Consider the following 9272-nt stretch of genomic DNA (forward strand, 5'->3'; position numbering starts at 1 on the left):
ATGGCCTGTGATGTCACAGCTGTAGAGGCCTTCATCAGACTTGGTAACATGGTGGATGGTCATGTGACGTGTAGGCTCAGTCCTGATGAGGGAGCCATCTTTATAGAAAGCAGCTGGGGGGTTGGAGGGAGGGGTCTCCTTTGATTGACAGCTCAGAGTGACATCATGTCCCTCCATCACAGGGAGGACAGGACTCTGCAGGATCACTGGTCCACCAAACAAATTTATTAATCCAGGTGTGTCTGAGTAGTCACAATGGTCAGACACACCTGGATTAATCAGTTTGTCCAATAATGTAAGACAGGAAATGAAGGACCTGCCTTAAATTCAGGAAGTGGTGGAGCTGTGCATAGAGCCCATTACAGTAAGCTGGCCTGCTCTCCCTGCCTCTCCTCCCACCGGAAGCTGCCTCCATCAGCTCCTTAACGTTTCCATGTTTCCCACATTCTGTCATAAACTATAAACTGTTGTCTTGTCTGTAACAACATCTATTGCACGTCTGTCCGTCCTGGGTGAGGGATCCCTCCTCTGTTGCTCACCCTGAGGTTTCTCCAATTTTTCCCTGTTAAAAGGGTTTTCTATGGAGTTTTTCCTCAGTGGATGTGAGGGTCTAAGGGCAGAGGATGTTGTTATGATGCCATGTAAAGCCCTTAAACTGTTTGTAAAAACGGCCTATACAAATAAAATGACCTTGTCTACAACAGCTGAAGACCCCTCCCTTCTGTTACACAGCAGGTTCAGCCTCTTCTGTACAGTGATGGATGAACCCACTCAGGGCTGCTACTGCTGCTGCAGAAGAAGGAAGAGTGAGCTGCAGCCTCACAGTCAGTTTCAACAACACTCAACCACAGACTGAAGAGAGATGACGACCAGGACAAACTGGACGGCAGTGGAAACGGCTTCATCGTCGACATCATCGTCATCATCTCAAGTCAACTCAGGTCCACAGACAGAAGGACAGACTCATGTCCAGACCAGTGTCTAATGAAGACACTGATCCTGATGAGTTCAAGGTCTCAAACTGATCTGAGAGCAGTTTTACAGAAGCCTGTTGCTGTTCAGTCGGAGAAAAGTGCTGCCACCTGCTGGTTAACACATGTACTGATGGACAGAGCAGGTGTCAGAGCAGGGGGCGGGGCATAAAGCAGATGTTGGCATCAGTGTTTGACTCAGTTTGTCCTGTCTGGCTGAAAATGTGTTAACGGCTAAAATGTTTTATATTATTTATATTTATGTGTATATACATAGATATGAGATGGTCTCAATGAAAATAAAGAATCTTGAATCTTGAATGTTGAGTTCCTGCTTCATCAGTGACTTTAGTCTTTAGGGTGTGAAGAGATGCAAACAGGATGTCTCACTCTGTCCGAGAAAATCAAACCACAATGAGTTTTAAACCTTCCACATGACTAAAGTGTGAAAACGCAGATAAACAAAGAAATCAGGAGGAAGTACCGCTACTTCAAATGTACAACACTTTATTCAACATGTTCAGAGTCACAGAAACAGAAGGAACGGTTCAAACATACAAAAACGTATTCAACATGTTAAAGGGATAGTTCAACATTTTGGCAAATTGGCCCATTGCCATAATTGCTATAGTCATAGCAGTAGGTTCGTTACCTTTAATTGTAGGTGTAAGCTATTTTTAGTACAGCGGAGCGCAGCAGCAGGCTGCTCAGAGCTACGCTATGGAGGCTAAGGGAATTTCTTGGTTTCCCTCATTAAACTCATCAAATACAAAATCCCAAAACTCCACAGCGCTTTTGTAGACAAGTTGTGAGCTGCACAACCACCACGCTATGAGATAATGACGGAACGATACGAAACGGAGCCGTTTTCGAGGTAAATTCATACAAAACCGCTGATGCGCGTTGCGTTCAGGGACAGTTTTTCAGCAAGCAGTCTCCGTATTTACCCTGTATTTACCTCGAAAACGGCTCCGTTTCGCATCGTTCCGTCATTACCTCATAGCGTGGTGGTTGTGCAGGTCACAACTTGTCTACAAAAGCGCTGTGGAGTTTTGGGATGTTGAATTTGATGAGTTTAATGAGGGAAACCAAGAAATTCCCTTAGCCTCCATAGCGTAGCTCTGAGCAGCCAGCTGCTGCGCTCCGCCGTACTGAAAATAGCTTACACCTACAATTAAAGGTAATGAACCTACTGCTATGACTATAGCGATTATGGCAATGGGCCAATTTGCCAAAATGTTGAACTATCCCTTTAATAGGCAGAAGGTAACATGGTCAAATACCAAAGATCAGGAATTCACGCACTGACTGCGTTTACATGGAATTCAATATCAGGGTTTTTAAGTATACTGTTTTTGATTTGAGCATGTAAACACCATATCCCGATTTTGCTGCCTGAAGAACGAAAGAAACCAGCATGTAAACCTGATATATGAAAGCCACTCATCATCGGAAAATTTGCTACAATGTTTTCCGGAGAAGTGAAGCAGCAACCGCAACATCACAGAGGCAGCAGCCGGTCTGCAGAGCTGCTCGGCCGGCCAACCTACGTCGTCAACCCGGGGGAGAAAACGATCGCCAATTAACTTACTTTTAGAGGTTTACCACCGGCTGGTTAAATTATTTTTAGGAGATAAATGTTGGTCTCATTGATGAAATCTAACAATTGTGGCAGTCGCATTAGTTTGTTTGAATGAAAAGTGAAGCTTCATGTGTGTATTGGACAGAGGAGCAGCGCTGCCTCGGGGCTCTGGAGCCTACGTACAGAAATCACCACATTTACATCAATAAATAAATGTTTTACAATGAACCGATCAGTCTGCATTACATTTTATCTTCATTCATTAAGTTATATATCATGGCAGTGTTGTTAATTTGTACTTTTTCTTATTTGTAGAGATTTTCAATTTGTTATGCTTCCTGTTGTAAAACAATAAACATGAAACACGCATACGCACATAAGACGCAGTAATCAGAAACTGGGATACTGGTGTTTATTATGGATACAAGGAAACTGAATAACAGGTTTCTCTAAGTTCATGTAAACAGCATATCCCAAATTTGATCAAAATCGGGGTAACCATCAAAACCGGGTACTGAAGTCCATGTAAACGCAGTCACTGTTGTTACATGAAGCTACAAAATATGATCCACACACAAACAACAGGGGAGTTTCTGCCTCTTACTGATGGAACTGAACTCTGATCAGAAGTCATGCTCAGTGGTGACCGCCGTGACATCATCACTGACTTCAGCCAATGTCGGCTCTGCTAGGATGGGTGGTACTGTTGCCATGGGGACAGGTGGGTCACTTCCTGTCAAAGGAGTTACTAATGATGAGATTGAAAGAAATAGTTAGATGGATGGATGGATGGATGGATGGATGGATGGATAGATAGATAGATAGATAGATAGATACCTTTGGCTCTGTGTGGATACAGAGACACCATGAGGACAGTGGAGACGACGTACGGACAAATCATCACCAGGTGACGGAGCACAGTGAGGACAAGATGGAGGGAGGAGGAGACGGGGGGCGGGGCTAAGGGAGGAGGAGGAGAAGAGGTGGAAGGGCCTGGAGTGGTAGGAGGTCTTTCTGTAGAGAGATTCACCTGGTCAGGTAAATATGTGGATGAATAAGTGGTGAAATGGTGAAACCTCCTGACCTGTGACAGTGATCCAGCTGGATGGAGACCTGTGACCTGTGATGTCACAGCTGTAGAGGCCTTCATCAGACTTGGTAACATGGTGGATGGTCATGTGACGTGTAGGCTCAGTCCTGATGAGGGAGCCATCTTTATAGAAAGCAGCTGGGGGGTTGGAGGGAGGGGTCTCCTTTGATTGACAGCTCAGAGTGACATCATGTCCCTCCATCACAGGGAGGACAGGACTCTGCAGGATCACTGGTCCACCTCAACACAGAGACAAAGTACAGCAGTTGATCCATTTCCACACAGCTTCATCAACACTGACTCCACAGTCTGATCTTACCAGTCACAGTGATGTTGATGCTGCTGCTGCTTGTTGCTCCCTCTGCAGACTCACACCAGTAAACTCCACTGTCAAATGTTTTGAGGAAGCCGATTCTACAGGAGGAACCAGTTGAATTTCCCCAGTCGACTCCACACTGAGTTCTGGTCTTTCTGGTTGTGTTCCTCATCACCTTCCATCCAGCAGAGCTGTCGTCCTCCTCACAGCTCAGAGACACTGAGTCATGTTTAAACAGCTGAGAGCTGCTGGGACTCACAGTCAGACGAGCTTAGAAGATGACAACATCCATACATTGTCACAAATGTAATACATTTTTACTGTTTCTAATGCGACACGGCTTATGTTAAAAGTTATCCACCAGTTAGTCCAACCATCTCAGGTGGTTGGACTAATTTTATTGGTAGGACAAATTTTGGCCCCTGCTCCATACACAGATGACCAAATTTCAAATGTCAACTCACTTATGTCATCGATTACTGTCAAATACTTACCAGATATACTCAGATTTTTAGAATTTTAAAGGTACCTTTAATGTTGTTGTAAGTGTCTATTTATTTATTTATTTAAAAGGATCCCCATTAGCTGATGCCAATGGCACAAGCTAGTCTTCCTGGGGTCCGAAGTACCATACATCGAAAAGAGATGTAAAAAACATTTTCAATATCATATCAGTCAAATAGACATCTTAATACATCGTGTTTGCAGTAATACTTACAACAGCACATTGGTGCTGTGAAATCTTCCATTTTACGCCTTACATTTGATTGCATTTAAACAAGTTTGTAGTCGTCATAATATCAGTCATTCATTTAACAGGAACAAAACAGACGGGACGAAACAGAGATAAGATATTATACGTGCCAGACTGGATTATTGCTCAGCTGTTAAATAGTGCATTCTTGGATGCAGGGCCGGCCCCTGGCATAAACACTCTATGCGGTTGTTTAGGGCCTCAGCCGTCAGGTGGGGCCACATGATCAGAAGGTACTGGGGTTCAATTCAAGTCATTTAAAAACTGAGGTTGGCGCGCGCGTTTACGCGACGGTCTTGATATGTTTTTGTTTATATTTCGGTCATTTTACGCCGTAGAAACGCGGTTTAACTGCTCCCGTGACCGAGGGACGGCTCTCCTCTTTCAAATACACCCGCCCTCGAGGACCTACGTTATTCACAGCCAGGGTTTGAGAGCCAGTAACAGAGCATGGTGCACGCATCGTCCCCTCTCACTGTGCGTAATTGGTTGAATCCGTTGTCCGTCAACTTGAGCATACGTGATTGGTTGAATCGCCTGTCAGTCAACTTCGGCCAACCAATTGGCACTCTGGGATCACTAAGGTCCTTCCTATCACAGTTTTAGCTCCATGGTTTACCTACAGCGGCTGGCATGGAGAGAGACGGCAGAGGACACCGAACCTGTCAATTAAAACAACGGTGAAGCTTCAAACCCGCAGAATCGTTAGGAGAGAGAGAGAGAGAAGCGGTGATGACGGTGCTTCAGATGCTGAAAGTTTTGACTCATCTGATGAGCATGATTATTTAAAAAAAATATATGAGAAAGTTCAGACTTAAACTCAGCTCCAGCTCTGTATACAGACCTGAGCTCTTACACTTTTTTTTTTACCTTTCACACAGCACAGACACAGTGACAACACACATTATATGAACAATGTAAATTGTGTGTTTTCCGTTTATTTAGTAAATATTTTAGTTTGAAGAGGAAAAAAAGCTAATTTCTCATTTAAAAAATCTGATGAAGCTTTGAAGTCAATATTCGGCTTCTTTTATCTCACATTTAAGACATTTGGTGAACATAGAATGCCAGAATGACAACATTTATGCTCAAAAGGCGATTTTACAAAATTTCATTTTAGACTTGTTTTCTACACTTATCTATTACTGTATTCATATCCTATTTCAAGCACCAAAAGAGTTTGTTCTCATGACTGAAGGAGTGTTTTCACAAGGGATTTGAAATTTTTTCAGAAAATTTGGCCTAAATTATTTCTTTATACGGTGTTCTAGGACAAATTGGCCTCAGTGTACTTAGAGCGGAAGATTAGACATAAATTTTTTTTTTTTATTTAAACTTTATTTAACCAGGCAAGCAAATTAAGAACAAAATTCTTATTTTCAAGTGCAGCCTGAGGGGGAAGGGAGAGGGGAGTGCTAAAAATGAAACAAGGTTAATAAATTACACAGAAAAATTCTCTACAAAACAGTACATACAGTATGTCAATATAATCAATAAAATACAATATAATATAATGTAATTAAACAATGGGGCATGACGAGAAGCCTGTTAGCATGTGCAGGAGTCGACTGTGGTATGTAGTAAATTTTGTTTGAAGACAGAGAGAGACGTGAGGACAGAGAGTTTAAGGGTGTTTTGTAAGGTGTTCCAGTCAAAGGCTGCAGCGAACCGGAAGGCACTGCGTCCAAAGACGGTGCGGACTTTGGGGATGGAGAGGTTGATGAAAGCACTGGACCTTAGATTGCGGGCAGGGTGAGAGAGGTGCAGAAGGGAAGAGAGGTAGAGAGGTGTGATGCCGAGAATGGTTTTGTAGATGAGCAGAAACCAGTGATGGAGCCGTCTGGTGTGAAGGGAAGTCCAGTCTACCAGGTTATAGAGGTCGCAGTGGTGAGTGGTGAATGGAGCCCCAGTGGCAAAACGGATGGCGGAGTGGTGGAGTGGGTCCAGTTTGCTGAGAGTGGAGTGAGATGCCGTTCTGTAGATGGTGTCACCATAGTCGAATATGGGTAGGATGGTCATTTTGACAAGCTGCACGGGTGAAGGAGGCCTTGTTCCGGTAAAGGAAGCTCAGACGAGCTTTGACTTTGGACTGAAGGTGATTGATGTGGGTGGTGAAGGAGAGTGAAGAATCCAACCAGAGGCCAAGGTATTTGTACTTGGAGACGAACTCTAGTTCCGAGCCGTTAGCACAGAGGATTTTTGGTTCAGGGGTGGGAGTATGTTTCCGGTTAAAGATGATGCATTTGGTTTTTTTGGTGTTGAGGAGAAGATGAAGGCTATGGAAATGCTTGAGTATTGTTACATCTGTCTATCAAACATGTCTGTATTCAGTTTTAAGCAGTGTATGTGATTTGGTGTTTACGCTTAGAGTGGACCACAAACAAAAATCTTGTTTAGGGCCACCAATATGCTAGGGCCGGCCCTGCTTGGATGGTGTTTAAATGAGGACTTGCTGTTAGATTGTCATATATGGAGGGGGCAGCTGCTGTTGTTTAGCATATCAGTATCACATTCAAGTTGTACAGAAGTTCACTGACCTGTGGTGGAGCTGCAGCAGAGCAGAGACATCAGACCTGCAGAGACACAACAGGTTGAAAGAGGAAACACTGCAGCCTACATTTCCCACAATGCAACGTGACAGGGTGCGGTGTGTAACAGCCTGAGGAAATGAAGTGTGACGGTGCAGACTGAGACTGAACCTCCACCTGTAAACTGACTCTGAGGAGAAAGATGCTCAACTGTCCCTTTAACAAACTACACTGGTTTTACAGTCGCCTCAAAGCATCATGGGAACTTTGGTAAAGACAAAGTAGCAGAAACGCACGCACATTCATAGACAACACTGTGTGCAGGTGCAGAGCCAAACTTTAGTAAAGACACCATCAGCTCTCTAAAAATCTCTATTCTAATGTATTATTCTCTGTTTTTATCAGTGTCACAGCCACAGAAACGTCATTTCATTCTTACATTCACTGCAAGGTGTATATTTTCTGAATGACAAATAAAACTGATATCTATCTATATCTATCTATGAGCAGAGGTCCGGTCCTGATGTTGGACTGGATCCACACAGAGACGTGACAGTGATGTAGAAACCAAAGCAGATGAAAGAGAAACTCACAGAGCAGCTTGAGCAGAGAGGATTCCTCCATCCTGACTCTCCAACCAAGTCACAGCTGCTCTCTGATCAGCTCTAGTCACTGCACATTAAACCCTCCTCCTTCCTCTGTGGTTTCTGCTGCACTCACACTCACTACAGATAAGAGAAATGCCAGGTTATTTCTGTAACCCAATTTCTGGGTTAGCGGTGTTGGGTTAAATTATTTTTTGGGGTTATTTTTCAGCGTAACCAATTTTCTGGGTTATAGGGCTATGATTGTAATCCAGTTCCTGTGTTGTTCAAGTTATTGGGTTATTTTTCAGTGCGTAACCCGTTTGTTGGGTTAGGGTTGGGTAATACCGTGATGGTTGCGTCTCTACCCGCCACCACAGCTATCTATGAAAGTGGGTTAATTTGAACCCAACTATTGGGTTGCATATGAAGCGCTTGCTCAACCTAGTAGTTGAAAATAACCCAATGTTGTAATTAGTACAGGTACTTTTTGACCTAGAGACCTCGCTTCTCAAGCTGAAATCCTTTTTGAAACAATCTGATGAAACAAAGATGCTGAAAGCAGTTGGAAGTATTAGTATTCATTTTTTTGAACAGCACAGAAGACGAATCAAGGTATGCTGTCTGGGTATTTAGACTATACGTATATGTATACTAGTACATAGTCTTAATATCCAGACAGCAGGGGCTGAGCCTTAATTACTTTTAATCCCTCATCAGTGCGGCTACAGGCCATTCACTACATGTATGCACTTTAGGGGAATAAAGTCAAAGTTGGGATTTATTAGAATGTTATTTTTCATCATGCATATGTATATGAATATATCAGAGAGAGTTTATGAACTGTCCACCGTCTGCTATTTGTTGCCCTGGAAATCCACAGTATCATTACTTTCAGCTGAGTCTAAAACAATCTGACCCATAAAAAGAATAACCCAATTCCTTGGGTTGAAATAACCCAAAAAGTAGTTGGTCCTTATTCAACTCCACAGTTGGGTTAAAATTGGGTTATTTTATAACCCATGATGCCTTCACTGACCATCACACTGACACTGTTTCTGATCAGAGAGATTCTGCTCTTCGATTTTCCTCAGTCAGTTAGAAACAGGTGCAAATATTAAGAAAGATAGCAACCCTAACATAAACACTGCCACACATTTTGATAACTCAATGGTCATTGAAGCATTGATCATTTACTGTATAATATGGGATGAGAAGTATTGAAGGTTTCTAAGTTTCTGAATACTGTCCAGACCAGCAGACAACAGGACAGGACACTGCAGCACATCCTCTTACCAGCCACAGTGTGGTGATGAAAACCTCCCACTGTCTTACACAACTTCCTGTTGTTCTCACAAACTGATGCCAAGTCACGATAACACCTGTCACTACACAACTTCAATACACATGGGAAGCCAGTGAGGGATCTGGTCGTCCCTTTGTCACC

The sequence above is a fragment of the Trachurus japonicus genome, chromosome 18 (assembly GCF_045865225.1).
Source record: "Trachurus japonicus isolate A0001 chromosome 18, Traja_1.0".
Taxonomy (NCBI): Eukaryota; Metazoa; Chordata; class Actinopteri; order Carangiformes; family Carangidae; genus Trachurus; species Trachurus japonicus.